The following is a 17,437-nucleotide window of genomic DNA, read 5'->3' as shown; positions in this document are numbered from 1 at the left end:
CCAGACAAAAAGTCAAACAGGCGTGACCATCAATACACTGGAGACCACCCAAATGACAACACATTCAAGCCCATCAGGAGTAACCTCTAATGGAAAATCTGAACCTCTAACTGATAGTACCTCAGCATCTTCATCTAATTTATCAGTCGACTCCGTTACAAGTTCTCCTACCAACAGTAGTGCAAATACCCAAAGTGTCCAAAGTTCTCCATCCCTAAATTCTTCTGTAACCCAGACTCCATATGCAGACTCTGATAGCATCACTTCAAATACTGACCAGAGTCTTGATTCAGCAAGTATGACTTTCACGACCAAAACAGAACCTAAACCCACACCTGAACCTAAATCTTTCTCTACAATCACCTCAGACTCTTTAACCATGAACCAGAGTGAGGAATCCTCACAATTTTCTGGTGCAACATCTTCTGAACCCAACCAGACAAAAAGTCAAACAGGAATGACCATTAATACACTGGAGACCACCCAAATGACAACACATTCAAGCTTATCAGTAGTAACCTCTAAAGGAAAATCGGAACCTCTGTCTGATAGTACCTCAGCATCTCCATCCAATTTATCAGTCGACTCTATTACAAGTTCTCCTACCCACAGTAATGCAAGTACCCAAAGTGTCCAAAGTTCTCCAGCCCTAAATCCTTCTGTAACCCAGACGCCATATGCAGACTCTGATAGCGTCACTTCAAATACTGACCAAAGTCTTGATTCATCAAGCATGACTTTCACAACTAAAACATCACCTAAACCCACAGGCTCTAGCAGGTCCGAACATTTTCAGTCAAATAAACCAGTCAACAACATCACACCATCCACAGCCAACAAACCCATCATTCAAGATTTTAAAACAACCACAGAACCTGAAACATTGGCCCAATCAATGTTGATCCCCACTTTTCCACCTTCTACAAGTAAAACAGATGATCCTACAATATCTACAAGCAGAGGACTAATTCACTCAAATTCAAGCATTTATAGAAACTCAAATGATTCTTCAGCTGGTACTGGAATATATTCTACTGAAGTTCAGGTCACAGCTACATCCATTTCTGAAGAATCTGGTACTCCAAATGTGTCGACTACTGAATCCAACAGTCCAGCAGCAACTGACTGGTTTACAACCAGGTCCCCTTTTCCACCAACAGAAGCAAATATATCACCCTTATCTTCAACTGTAACACCTACAGACACTTTACACTCCCATCCAACCATTACTTCCGATTCAGATTCAACACTAACAACAGTCCAGACATCCTCGCCTACACCCACAGAGTCACTGCCAACAACCATGGTTTCATCATCAAATCCATCAAATGGTGTCACTCTCCAAACCCCTGCATCCACAACTCCTAAAAGTGCTGAAACCACTAACCCTGAGCTACACACCATATCAAGTAAAGAAACATCTTCACTGGACCACACTACACTTCCTCTATCTCCAACAACTATTGATTCAAATGCAGAAACAACAAAATTAACAAGTGCAGAAGGCTCCATACATGAAAAAGCGTCAACTACAATAATGGAGGCAACATCTTCTGAACCCAACCAGACAAAAAGTCAAACAGGCGTGACCATCAATACACTGGAGACCACCCAAATGACAACACATTCAAGCCCATCAGGAGTAACCTCTAATGGAAAATCTGAACCTCTAACTGATAGTACCTCAGCATCTTCATCTAATTTATCAGTCGACTCTATTACAAGTTCTCCTACCAACAGTAATGCAAATACCCAAAGTGTCCAAAGTTCTCCATCCCTAAATTCCTCTGTAACCCAGACTCCATATGCAGACTCTGATAGCATCACTTCAAATACTGACCAGAGTCTTGATTCAGCAAGTATGACTTTCACGACCAAAGCAGAACCTAAACCCACACCTGAACCTAAATCTTTCTCTACAATCACCTCAGTCTCTTTAACCATCAACCAGAGTGAGGAATCCTCACAATTTTCTGGTGCAACATCTTCTGAACCCAACCAGACAAAAAGTCAAACAGGAATGACCATCAATACACTGGAGACCACCCAAATGACAACACATTCAAGCTTATCAGTAGTAACCTCTAAAGGAAAATCTGAACCTCTGTCTGATAGTACCTCAGCATCTCCATCCAATTTATCAGTCGACTCTATTACAAGTTCTCCTACCAACAGTAATGCAAGTACCCAAAGTGTCCAAAGTTCTCCAGCCCTAAATCCTTCTGTAACCCAGACTCCATATGCAGACTCTGATAGCGTCACTTCAAATACTGACCAAAGTCTTGATTCATCAAGCATGACTTTCACAACTAAAACATCACCTAAACCCACAGGCTCTAGCAGGTCCGAACATTTTCAGTCAAATAAACCAGTCAACAACATCACACCATCCACAGCCAACAAACCCACCATTCAAGATTTTAAAACAACCACAGAACCTGAAACATTGGCCCAATCAATGTTGATCCCCACTTTTCCACCTTCTACAAGTAAAACAGATGATCCTACAATATCTACAAGCAGAGGACTAATTCACTCAAATTCAAGCAATTATAGAAACTCAAATGATTCTTCAGCTGGTACTGGAATATATTCTACTGAAGTTCAGGTCACAGCTACATCCATGTCTGAAGAATCTGGTACTCCAAATGTGTCGACTACTGAATCCAACAGCCCAGCAGCATCTGACTGGTTTACAACCAGGTCCCCTTTTCCACCAACAGAAGCAAATATATCACCCTTATCTTCAACTGTAACACCTACAGACACTTTACACTCCCATCCAACCATTACTTCCGATTTAGATTCAACACTAACAACAGTCCAGACATCCTCGCCTACACCCACAGAGTCACTGCCAACAACCATGGTTTCATCATCAAATCCATCAAATGGTGTCACTCTCCAAACCCCTGCATCCACAAGTCCTAAAATTGCTGTAACCACTAACCCTGACCTACACATCATATCAAGTAAAGAAACATCTTCACTGGACCACACTACACTTCCTCTATCTCCATCAACTATTGATACAAATGCAGAAACATCAAAATTAACAAGTGCAGAAGGCTCCATACATGAAAGAGCATCAACTACATTAATGGAGGCAACATCTTCTGAACCCAACCAGACAAAAAGTCAAAGCAGCGTGGCCATTAATACACTGGAGACCAATCAATTGACAACACATTTAAGCTTATCAGGAGTAACCTCTAATGGAAAATCTGAACCTCTAACTGATAGTACCTTAGTATCATCATTTAATTTATCAGTCAACTCTATTACAAGTTCTCCTACTATCAGTACTGCAAATGCCCAAAGTGTCCAAAGTTCTTCAGTCCTAAATCCTTCTGTAACCCACACTTTAAATGCAGTCTCTGATAACATCACTTTAAATACTGACCAGATTCTTGATTCATCAAGTATGACCTTCACGACCAAAACAGAACCTAAACCCACACCTGAACCTAAATCTTTCTCTACAATCACCTCAGACTCTTTAACCATGAACCAGAGTGAGGAATCCTCACAATTTTCTGGTGCAACATCTTCTGAACCCAACCAGACAAAAAGTCAAACAGGAATGACCATTAATACACTGGAGACCACCCAAATGACAACACATTCAAGCTTATCAGTAGTAACCTCTAAAGGAAAATCGGAACCTCTGTCTGATAGTACCTCAGCATCTCCATCCAATTTATCAGTCGACTCTATTACAAGTTCTCCTACCCACAGTAATGCAAGTACCCAAAGTGTCCAAAGTTCTCCAGCCCTAAATCCTTCTGTAACCCAGACGCCATATGCAGACTCTGATAGCGTCACTTCAAATACTGACCAAGGTCTTGATTCATCAAGCATGACTTTCACAACTAAAACATCACCTAAACCCACAGGCTCTAGCAGGTCCGAACATTTTCAGTCAAATAAACCAGTCAACAACATCACACCATCCACAGCCAACAAACCCACCAATCAAGATTTTAAAACAACCACAGAACCTGAAACATTGGCCCAATCAATGTTGATCCCCACTTTTCCACCTTCTACAAGTAAAACAGATGATCCTACAATATCTACAAGCAGAGGACTAATTCACTCAAATTCAAGCATTTATAGAAACTCAAATGATTCTTCAGCTGGTACTGGAATATATTCTACTGAAGTTCAGGTCACAGCTACATCCATGTCTGAAGAATCTGGTACTCCAAGTGTGTCGACTACTGAATCCAACAGTCCAGCAGCAACTGACTGGTTTACAACCAGGTCCCCTTTTCCACCAACAGAAGCAAATATATCACCCTTATCTTCAACTGTAACACCTACAGACACTTTACACTCCCATCCAACCATTACTTCCGATTCAGATTCAACACTAACAACAGTCCAGACATCCTCGCCTACACCCACAGAGTCACTGCCAACAACCATGGTTTCATCATCAAATCCATCAAATGGTGTCACTCTCCAAACCGCTGCATCCACAACTCCTAAAAGTGCTGAAACCACTAACCCTGAGCTACACACCATATCAAGTAAAGAAACATCTTCACTGGACCACACTACACTTCCTCTATCTCCAACAACTATTGATTCAAATGCAGAAACAACAAAATTAACAAGTGCAGAAGGCTCCATACATGAAAAAGCGTCAACTACAATAATGGAGGCAACATCTTCTGAACCCAACCAGACAAAAAGTCAAACAGGCGTGACCATCAATACACTGGAGACCACCCAAATGACAACACAATCAAGCCCATCAGGAGTAACCTCTAATGGAAAATCTGAACCTCTAACTGATAGTACCTCAGCATCTTCATCTAATTTATCAGTCGACTCTATTACAAGTTCTCCTACCAACAGTAATGCAAATACCCAAAGTGTCCAAAGTTCTCCATCCCTAAATTCTTCTGTAACCCAGACTCCATATGCAGACTCTGATAGCATCACTTCAAATACTGACCAGAGTCTTGATTCAGCAAGTATGACTTTCACGACCAAAACAGAACCTAAACCCACACCTGAACCTAAATCTTTCTCTACAATCACCTCAGACTCTTTAACCATGGACCAGAGTGAGGAATCCTCACAATTTTCTGGGGCAACATCTTCTGAACCCAACCAGACAAAAAGTCAAACAGGCGTGACCATCAATACACTGGAGACCACCCAAATGACAACACATTCAAGCTTATCAGTAGTAACCTCTAAAGGAAAATCTGAACCTCTGTCTGATAGTACCTCAGCATCTCCATCCAATTTATCAGTCGACTCTATTACAAGTTCTCCTACCCACAGTAATGCAAGTACCCAAAGTGTCCAAAGTTCTCCAGCCCTAAATCCTTCTGTAACCCAGACTCCATATGCAGACTCTGATAGCGTCACTTCAAATACTGACCAAAGTCTTGATTCATCAAGCATGACTTTCACAACTAAAACATCACCTAAACCCACAGGCTCTAGCAGGTCCGAACATTTTCAGTCAAATAAACCAGTCAACAACATCACACCATCCACAGCCAACAAACCCACCATTCAAGATTTTAAAACAACCACAGAACCTGAAACATTGGCCCAATCAATGTTGATCCCCACTTTTCCACCTTCTACAAGTAAAACAGATGATCCTACAATATCTACAAGCAGAGGACTAATTCACTCAAATTCAAGCAATTATAGAAACTCAAATGATTCTTCAGCTGGTACTGGAATATATTCTACTGAAGTTCAGGTCACAGCTACATCCATGTCTGAAGAATCTGGTACTCCAAATGTGTCGACTACTGAATCCAACAGCCCAGCAGCATCTGACTGGTTTACAACCAGGTCCCCTTTTCCACCAACAGAAGCAAATATATCACCCTTATCTTCAACTGTAACACCTACAGACACTTTACACTCCCATCCAACCATTACTTCCGATTCAGATTCAACACTAACAACAGTCCAGACATCCTCGCCTACACCCACAGAGTCAATGCCAACAACCATGGTTTCATCATCAAATCCATCAAATGGTGTCACTCTCCAAACCGCTGCATCCACAACTCCTAAAAGTGCTGAAACCACTAACCCTGAGCTACACACCATATTAAGTAAAGAAACGTCTTCACTGAACCACACTACACTTCCTCTATCTCCAACAACTATTGATACAAATGCAGAAACATCAAAATTAACAAGTGCAGAGGGCTCCATACATGAAAAAGCATCAACTACATTAATGGAGGCAACATCTTCTGAACCCAACCAGACAAAAAGTCAAAGCAGCGTGGCCATTAATACACTGGAGACCAATCAATTGACAACACATTTAAGCTTATCAGGAGTAACCTCTAATGGAAAATCTGAACCTCTAACTGATAGTACCTTAGTATCATCATTTAATTTATCAGTCGACTCTATTACAAGTTCTCCTACTATCAGTACTGCAAATGCCCAAAGTGTCCAAAGTTCTTCAGTCCTAAATTCTTCTGTAACCCACACTTTAAATGCAGTCTCTGATAACATCACTTTAAATACTGACCAGATTCTTGATTCATCAAGTATGACCTTCACGACTAAGACAGAACCTAAACCCACAGGATCTAGCAGCTCTGAACATTTTCAATCAAATGCAGGCAATTTCCTCACGTCACAATCAATCAAATCGTCTCAAACAACTTTTATGTCGACTGACTCCAGCAAAGAACTGCCAAACATTCCAACTGAAACATCTATAGAATCACCAGTCAACAACAATACATCATCCACAGCCAACAAACCCACCATTCAAGATTTTGAGACAACCACAGAACTTATAACATTGGATCAATCAATTTTGATCACTACTTTTACACCTTCTACAAGTGAAACAGATGATCCTACAATATCTACAAGCACAAGTCTAATTACATCAGATTCAAGCATTTATAGAAACTCAGCTGATTCTTCAGCTGGTACTGGAATCTATTCTACTGAAGTTCAGGTCACAGCTACATCCATGTCTGGAGATGTTAGGTCTTTCTCTACAATCACCTCAGACTCTTTATCCATCAACCAGAGTGAGGAATTCCCACAATTTACTGGTGCAACATCTTCTGAACCCAACCAGACAAAAAGTCAAACAGGAATGACCATCAATACACTGGAGACCACCCAAATGACAACACATTCAAGCTTATCAGTAGTAACCTCTAAAGGAAAATCGGAACCTCTGTCTGATAGTACCTCAGCATCTCCATCCAATTTATCAGTCGACTCTATTACAAGTTCTCCTACCAACAGTAATGCAAATACCAAAAGTGTCCAAAGTTCTCCAGCCCTAAATCCTTCTGTAACCCAGACTCCAAATGCCGACTCTGATAGCATCACTTCAAATACTGACCAAAGTCTTGAGTCATCAAGTATGACTTTCACGACTAAAACATCACCTAAACCCACAGGTTCTAGCAGCTCTGCACATTTTCAATCAAATAAACCAGTCAACAACATCACACCATCCACAGCCAACAAACCCACCATTCAAGATTTCGAGACAACCACAAAACCTGATACTTTGGCCCAATCAATGTTGATCCCCACTGTTCCACCTTCTACAAGTGAAACTAATGATCCTACAATATCTACAAGCAGAAGACTAATTCACTCAAATTCAAGCATTAATAGAAACTCAAATGATTCTTCAGCTGGTACTGGAATATATTCTACTGGAGTTCAGGTCACAGCTACATCCATGTCTGAAGAATCTGGTACTCCAAATGTGTCGACTACTGAATCCAACAGCCCAGCAGCAACTGACTGGGTTACAACCAGGTCCCCTTTTCCACCAACAGAAGTAAATATATTACCCTTATCTTCAACTGTAACACCTACAGACACTTTACACTCCCATCCAACCATTACTTCCGATTTAGATTCAACACTAACAACAGTCCAGACATCCTCGCCTACACCCACAGAGTCACTGCCAACAACCATGGTTTCATCATCAAATCCATCAAATGGTGTCACTCTCCAAACCCCTGCATCCACAAGTCCTAAAATTGCTGTAACCACTAACCCTGACCTACACATCATATCAAGTAAAGAAACAGCTTCCCTGGACCACACTACACTTCCTCTATCTCCAACCACTATTGATTCAAATGCAGAAACAATAAAATTAACAAGTGCAGAAGGCTCCATACATGAAAAAGCGTCAACTACATTAATGGAGGCAACATCTTCTGAACCCAACCAGACAAAAAGTCAAACAGGCGTGACCATCAATACACTGGAGACCACCCAAATGACAACACATTCAAGCCCATCAGGAGTAACCTCTAATGGAAAATCTGAACCTCTAACTGATAGTACCTCAGCATCTTCAACTAATTTATCAGTCGACTCCGTTACAAGTTCTCCTACCAACAGTAGTGCAAATACCCAAAGTGTCCAAAGTTCTCCATCCCTAAATTCTTCTGTAACCCAGACTCCATATGCAGACTCTGATAGCATCACTTCAAATACTGACCAGAGTCTTGATTCAGCAAGTATGACTTTCACGACCAAAACAGAACCTAAACCCACACCTGAACCTAAATCTTTCTCTACAATCACCTCAGACTCTTTAACCATGAACCAGAGTGAGGAATCCTCACAATTTTCTGGTGCAACATCTTCTGAACCCAACCAGACAAAAAGTCAAACAGGAATGACCATTAATACACTGGAGACCACCCAAATGACAACACATTCAACCTTATCAGTAGTAACCTCTAAAGGAAAATCGGAACCTCTGTCTGATAGTACCTCAGCATCTCCATCCAATTTATCAGTCGACTCTATTACAAGTTCTCCTACCCACAGTAATGCAAGTACCCAAAGTGTCCAAAGTTCTCCAGCCCTAAATCCTTCTGTAACCCAGACGCCATATGCAGACTCTGATAGCGTCACTTCAAATACTGACCAAAGTCTTGATTCATCAAGCATGACTTTCATAACTAAAACATCACCTAAACCCACAGGCTCTAGCAGGTCCGAACATTTTCAGTCAAATAAACCAGTCAACAACATCACACCATCCACAGCCAACAAACCCATCATTCAAGATTTTAAAACAACCACAGAACCTGAAACATTGGCCCAATCAATGTTGATCCCCACTTTTCCACCTTCTACAAGTAAAACAGATGATCCTACAATATCTACAAGCAGAGGACTAATTCACTCAAATTCAAGCATTTATAGAAACTCAAATGATTCTTCAGCTGGTACTGGAATATATTCTACTGAAGTTCAGGTCACAGCTACATCCATTTCTGAAGAATCTGGTACTCCAAATGTGTCGACTACTGAATCCAACAGTCCAGCAGCAACTGACTGGTTTACAACCAGGTCCCCTTTTCCACCAACAGAAGCAAATATATCACCCTTATCTTCAACTGTAACACCTACAGACACTTTACACTCCCATCCAACCATTACTTCCGATTCAGATTCAACACTAACAACTGTCCAGACATCCTCGCCTACACCCACAGAGTCACTGCCAACAACCATGGTTTCATCATCAAATCCATCAAATGGTGTCACTCTCCAAACCCCTGCATCCACAACTCCTAAAAGTGCTGAAACCACTAACCCTGAGCTACACACCATATCAAGTAAAGAAACATCTTCACTGGACCACACTACACTTCCTCTATCTCCAACAACTATTGATTCAAATGCAGAAACAACAAAATTAACAAGTGCAGAAGGCTCCATACATGAAAAAGCGTCAACTACAATAATGGAGGCAACATCTTCTGAACCCAACCAGACAAAAAGTCAAACAGGCGTGACCATCAATACACTGGAGACCACCCAAATGACAACACATTCAAGCCCATCAGGAGTAACCTCTAATGGAAAATCTGAACCTCTAACTGATAGTACCTCAGCATCTTCATCTAATTTATCAGTCGACTCTATTACAAGTTCTCCTACCAACAGTAATGCAAATACCCAAAGTGTCCAAAGTTCTCCATCCCTAAATTCCTCTGTAACCCAGACTCCATATGCAGACTCTGATAGCATCACTTCAAATACTGACCAGAGTCTTGATTCAGCAAGTATGACTTTCACGACCAAAGCAGAACCTAAACCCACACCTGAACCTAAATCTTTCTCTACAATCACCTCAGTCTCTTTAACCATCAACCAGAGTGAGGAATCCTCACAATTTTCTGGTGCAACATCTTCTGAACCCAACCAGACAAAAAGTCAAACAGGAATGACCATCAATACACTGGAGACCACCCAAATGACAACACATTCAAGCTTATCAGTAGTAACCTCTAAAGGAAAATCTGAACCTCTGTCTGATAGTACCTCAGCATCTCCATCCAATTTATCAGTCGACTCTATTACAAGTTCTCCTACCAACAGTAATGCAAGTACCCAAAGTGTCCAAAGTTCTCCAGCCCTAAATCCTTCTGTAACCCAGACTCCATATGCAGACTCTGATAGCATCACTTCAAATACTGACCAAAGTCTTGATTCATCAAGCATGACTTTCACAACTAAAACATCACCTAAACCCACAGGCTCTAGCAGGTCCGAACATTTTCAGTCAAATAAACCAGTCAACAACATCACACCATCCACAGCCAACAAACCCACCATTCAAGATTTTAAAACAACCACAGAACCTGAAACATTGGCCCAATCAATGTTGATCCCCACTTTTCCACCTTCTACAAGTAAAACAGATGATCCTACAATATCTACAAGCAGAGGACTAATTCACTCAAATTCAAGCAATTATAGAAACTCAAATGATTCTTCAGCTGGTACTGGAATATATTCTACTGAAGTTCAGGTCACAGCTACATCCATGTCTGAAGAATCTGGTACTCCAAATGTGTCGACTACTGAATCCAACAGCCCAGCAGCATCTGACTGGTTTACAACCAGGTCCCCTTTTCCACCAACAGAAGCAAATATATCACCCTTATCTTCAACTGTAACACCTACAGACACTTTACACTCCCATCCAACCATTACTTCCGATTCAGATTCAACACTAACAACAGTCCAGACATCCTCGCCTACACCCACAGAGTCACTGCCAACAACCATGGTTTCATCATCAAATCCATCAAATGGTGTCACTCTCCAAACCGCTGCATCCACAACTCCTAAAAGTGCTGAAACCACTAACCCTGAGCTACACACCATATTAAGTAAAGAAACGTCTTCACTGGACCACACTACACTTCCTCTATCTCCAACAACTATTGATTCAAATGCAGAAACATCAAAATTAACAAGTGCAGAAGGCTCCATACATGAAAAAGCATCAACTACATTAATGGAGGCAACATCTTCTGAACCCAACCAGACAAAAAGTCAAAGCAGCGTGGCCATTAATACACTGGAGACCAATCAATTGACAACACATTTAAGCTTATCAGGAGTAACCTCTAATGGAAAATCTGAACCTCTAACTGATAGTACCTTAGTATCATCATTTAATTTATCAGTCGACTCTATTACAAGTTCTCCTACTATCAGTACTGCAAATGCCCAAAGTGTCCAAAGTTCTTCAGTCCTAAATCCTTCTGTAACCCACACTTTAAATGCAGTCTCTGATAACATCACTTTAAATACTGACCAGATTCTTGATTCATCAAGTATGACCTTCACGACTAAGACAGAACCTAAACCCACAGGATCTAGCAGCTCTGAACATTTTCAATCAAATGCAGGCAATTTCCTCACGTCACAATCAATCAAATCGTCTCAAACAACTTTTATGTCGACTGACTCCAGCAAAGAACTGCCAAACATTCCAACTGAAACATCTATAGAATCACCAGTCAACAACAATACATCATCCACAGCCAACAAACCCACCATTCAAGATTTTGAGACAACCACAGAACTTATAACATTGGATCAATCAATTTTGATCACTACTTTTACACCTTCTACAAGTGAAACAGATGATCCTACAATATCTACAAGCACAAGTCTAATTACATCAGATTCAAGCATTTATAGAAACTCAGCTGATTCTTCAGCTGGTACTGGAATCTATTCTACTGAAGTTCAGGTCACAGCTACATCCATGTCTGGAGATGTTAGGTCTTTCTCTACAATCACCTCGGACTCTTTATCCATCAACCAGAGTGAGGAATTCCCACAATTTACTGGTGCAACATCTTCTGAACCCAACCAGACAAAAAGTCAAACAGGAATGACCATCAATACACTGGAGACCACCCAAATGACAACACATTCAAGCTTATCAGTAGTAACCTCTAAAGGAAAATCTGAACCTCTGTCTGATAGTACCTCAGCATCTCCATCCAATTTATCAGTCGACTCTATTACAAGTTCTCCTACCAACAGTAATGCAAATACCAAAAGTGTCCAAAGTTCTCCAGCCCTAAATCCTTCTGTAACCCAGACTCCAAATGCCGACTCTGATAGCATCACTTCAAATACTGACCAAAGTCTTGAGTCATCAAGTATGACTTTCACGACTAAAACATCACATAAACCCACATGCTCTAGCAGGTCCGAACATTTTCAGTCAAATAAACCAGTCAACAACATCACACCATCCACAGCCAACAAACCCACCATTCAAGATTTTAAAACAACCACAGAACCTGAAACATTGGCCCAGTCAATGTTGATCCCCACTTTTCCACCTTCTACAAGTAAAACAGATGATCCTACAATATCTACAAGCAGAGGACTAATTCACTCAAATTCAAGCATTTATAGAAACTCAAATGATTCTTCAGCTGGTACTGGAATATATTCTACTGAAGTTCAGGTCACAGCTACATCCATGTCTGAAGAATCTGGTACTCCAAATGTGTCGACTACTGAATCCAACAGCCCAGCAGCAACTGACTGGTTTACAACCAGGTCCCCTTTTCCACCAACAGAAGCAAATATATCACCCTTATCTTCAACTGTAACACCTACAGACACTTTACACTCCCATCCAACCATTACTTCCGATTTAGATTCAACACTAACAACAGTCCAGACATCCTCGCCTACACCCACAGAGTCACTGCCAACAACCATGGTTTCATCATCAAATCCATCAAATGGTGTCACTCTCCAAACCCCTGCATCCACAAGTCCTAAAATTGCTGTAACCACTAACCCTGACCTACACATCATATCAAGTAAAGAAACAGCTTCCCTGGACCACACTACACTTCCTCTATCTCCATCAACTATTGATTCAAATGCAGAAACAACAAAATTAAGGGCAGAACACTCTATACATGAAGAAGCCCAAACTATATCCATCAAAACATCTGCTGCATCCACATTAGTTTGGACAAACAATACAAACCTTGATGCTGTAATTGGTTCTGAAAACAAAATTACCAACATAACTGTTACAACATCATCATCAGACCATTCAGCATCTAACAGGGTTTCCTCGTCTTCATCAATAGACCCATTAGTGATGTCATCAGTTGCTAACACAACTGAGACAACCACATCTTTAATTTCCACATCTTTAAACATGACATTTACAAAAACTAAAGACACAGAATTCACAATAAAGCATCAATCAAATCTTAGTACCCCACAACCTGTTTCCACCTCTAGAATGGCTATAGCTAAATTTAATAATCCAAATGAAGTGACTACTGAATCCAGCAGCCCAGAAGTAACTGACTTCAGCAACTTACATGTGGTTTACTCAACTTTGGACACAATTGTGACTTCGTCAGAGGCAATTCTATCCACTTCTAATGATAATCAATTCACAGCTTACTCCAAAAGTCAGCCCATGACCTTTTCCACGAGTAAAGCTACAACTTCTCAATCAATGACAACAGAATTAAATACAATGCCTTCCTTAAATACAGTGTCTTACACAAACAGTACTACACCATCAACAGCTCATACCTCAGTAAAGGAAAATATCAGTCTGTCATCTGTACAACCTGTGACTATTAACTCTACACACGTTACTCACAACTTTAGTGATTCATCCTTAACTGATCATCATTTCACCTCCTCACAGAGCACTGTTGCACAACCGCCTGATCTAAACCCTACAGGTGATACTAATATGTCAACATCTGCAATTACTGATATTTTCAGTAGGCCAAATAATGGAAGCACATTGACTCAAACAGATTCAGGATTCTCTGCAACTGTCCATTCAATAGATTCAGTTCCTCTACACCTACCTCAAACAACCAATGGTTTACATAACCTTTCCAGTCCATCGTTTCAGCTCCTGACAGTTAGTCCTACACCTCCCATAGTGGAGGAAAAATCCTCCCACACAACTAAAGCAATGCTGACTCAGTTGACCACCAGTGCCTCTGTCTCATCCAACTACCCAACTACTACATCTGAAGAGTCCAAGAACAACACTGAAGCTTCTACAATAGTGCCATCATCTCCACCATCATCCTCATCATCAAATTCAACAGACACTTTCGATAAACCCATGATTTCTGTGGATAATATAAGTGTTTCCCAAAGAACAACAGATAAAAATGTATCCACCCTGACCACAATGAGCACTTCAGAATCAGCCTTTCATAAGACAAATGCGACAAATACGCCATCTTTAACATGCACATATTTAAATGTGGCGTCAATACAAACAAATGATACAGAACTCAAGACAACTACTACTCCAGATCCAGAGACAGAAATCCCAGACATCCAGACATCCTCATTTATTCCTGTTTCACAGCAGATAAGCACAGACTCGTCCCCTGAAACAGCAAATAGCTACAGTGCACCTCACGCCTATAGTTCAGTCTCGCTAGTGGATACTACGTCTTTTATGCCACAGACAGATTCTATGGCTTCAGGTTTAGCTAAATCTCAAAGTTCCACACTTTCACTTCAAAAAACAGGAGTTACACCTTCAGATGCACTGGCAGATTCGACCAGACCATCATCCACACAAGTTCATACCACACCTTCACCTACACTGCAAACCAGCACCGGAGAAGTTACACAGGTTTCTCCACTAACAGAGGTTTCAACATTGTCACAAGTACCACTGCATACCAACCCCCAGACAGATGTTTATCTGTCTACACAAACTCTATCTTTACCTACACACCTCAACACTCCACCTCACTCGGGAAATCCTACAGAGGATGAAGAGACTGTACCGACAACCATATCATCTCAAACTGACATTAAAAAAGAAATTACCAAAGTGACTGTGGAAATTCTAAACCCCACTACAAAAAGTGTCCAGCCGCTATTATCTATGACAGCTTTATCAGGAATGACTGCTCCAGCAACCACAGAGTCAGATTCAGGTTCAGCCCAAGCCGACAAATCAGACGCAGTTCTCGCTGCTTCAACTGGAACAACAAAAATACAAAAAACACCAGAAACTGCTCTCTCAAAAACATCCTCCTCTCTATACAGGTCTGAACCAGAAACACAGCCAATTCCAGATCCAGTCAGTTCAGGGGCTCAGGTATTCGTTTCAGAGGATGACAAAATTCCAGTTTTCAGAGCCATTCATTTTGACCATCCAGTTATAGAGAGCGGCACCTTTTTATCTGTGAAGTTTCATAACTGGACAGCAAACTGAGTCAGGATTAACATTGAACTTTTTCGAATAATATTATTATAAATAGTTGCAAAACTAGCTGAACCCAGAAGGAAGTGTTGGACTGCAGTGCTACCTCAGAAGGAAGAAAAAGGTTACCCTGAACAATAAGTTATTAAAAACTGATATCAGAAACGCTTGGTCATATTTATTAAGCTACACATACAGTAGTAGTGTGTAAAGCATGTGTAACGCTGCAACATGCCAGAGGTCTCAGCATGTCGAAAGTTGTTGAGGTTCATAGTGTTCCCCTGTGATAATCCATCCCATAAAAACTCCAATATTCTCTATATACAGTTCCTGCAGATTGTGCGGTAGGGGTATAGGAGTGTTGATAGAGCATCCAATAGAAACACATCCCACACATTTTCTATAATCAGGGATAGATCTGGAGATGCAGCAGCTGGACATGATTTAGTATCTGCAGCGGTGGTGTGTGGACGAGCATTGTCCTGCTGGAATAATAGTGCACCCGTGCATCCTGTAGGTAGGGCCACGGGTTGCAGGACCTTATGAATGTAATGTTGGCCTGTTAAATATGTTTCTTCTGGAACTCAGTGATTTTTTTTGATGATTTCATGATGAGTGTAATTTTGCACATTTCATCCCTTTCTTTACCCAGTGTACAGGTGAACTATGAGCCATATGATTCTATATATTCTGTATATAATGTATAATAGTACTGTTGTCCTGAAATATGCCAGCTACTTTGATCTTATTTTATGTGGTTTCAGTATTGGGGTTTTAAAAAAAATACTGAATATAAGAGCATGTATAAATACATAATTATATACTGATAAAGATACCTGTACACAAATATGATGGTATATTTGTTGATGTTACCTTATTCTTTATTTGCCATCCATTACATTTCTTGTTTTAACGCAACAATCAAAAGAGTCACTGTTGGGCCTTTATGTCCTTTTCTGTGTTTTATTTCCTTGACATTTTAACATAAGGTTAATCTTTACAGCTGCTTTATATTAAAAATGTGAATTGTTAATAATATTATAAATATGAATAAATAAATCAAGTTTAAGAAATAATAAAACATGATTATTTATTTATCGTTGTTAAATTATTGTTGTTATTATTATTGTTGTTAAATTGAGTTTTATTTTAATAATATATTGTTAAATAATTATCTTTGTCTATAATAGCTGTTTACATTAACTAATTTCATAACTGTCACAAAAAGGGGCGTTAAGTCAGAGCTATTGTCACTAGCATCTAATTTAATAGATTTATTAATGATAAAATATCAAAAAGTTGCAGATGTTGTGTTTGTCTAATCACATTATTAAAACCATATATTTCTGAAGTCTAAATACAGCAGTGGAGATGTTGTGATCTAGAGTAAAATAAAACTCTGTTCCAGATTTCAGCCAGAGCTCCAGTGGATCTGATTTACCATCAAACATCCAACTGCTGATCTGATCAGAACAATAAATATTATTAAAGTTAATTAAAGAGTTCTGGAGATGATTTAATGAACACAGTGATGTAAAAACTCCACTTTCTTTATGAATGTTACTGGTATTTATTTTAGTATTAGTGTTTTCTAAATAAATAAACATGGTAAACTGAATAGTATAATATAATATAATATAATATAATAATAGTAAAATATTTATTTGTTTTATCATATTTTTTAATGAATGTCTCTCACCCATTAAAGTTTTAAGTGGAAAATTTGCTATGAGTAATGAGTAATGAGTAATGAGTTGCTATGAGTAGTGCTATGTGCTAATAGACGTGATAAAGATAAATATGATGAGACGTTTTTGTTGTTGGGGATAAGACGGTTGGAATGCAGAAACAATAGAGCTGCTAACAATGCCTTCTACCTGA

The sequence above is a fragment of the Astyanax mexicanus genome, chromosome 25 (assembly GCF_023375975.1).
Source record: "Astyanax mexicanus isolate ESR-SI-001 chromosome 25, AstMex3_surface, whole genome shotgun sequence".
NCBI lineage: Eukaryota > Metazoa > Chordata > Actinopteri > Characiformes > Acestrorhamphidae > Astyanax > Astyanax mexicanus.
Note: the sequence above shows the minus strand (reverse complement) of the source record.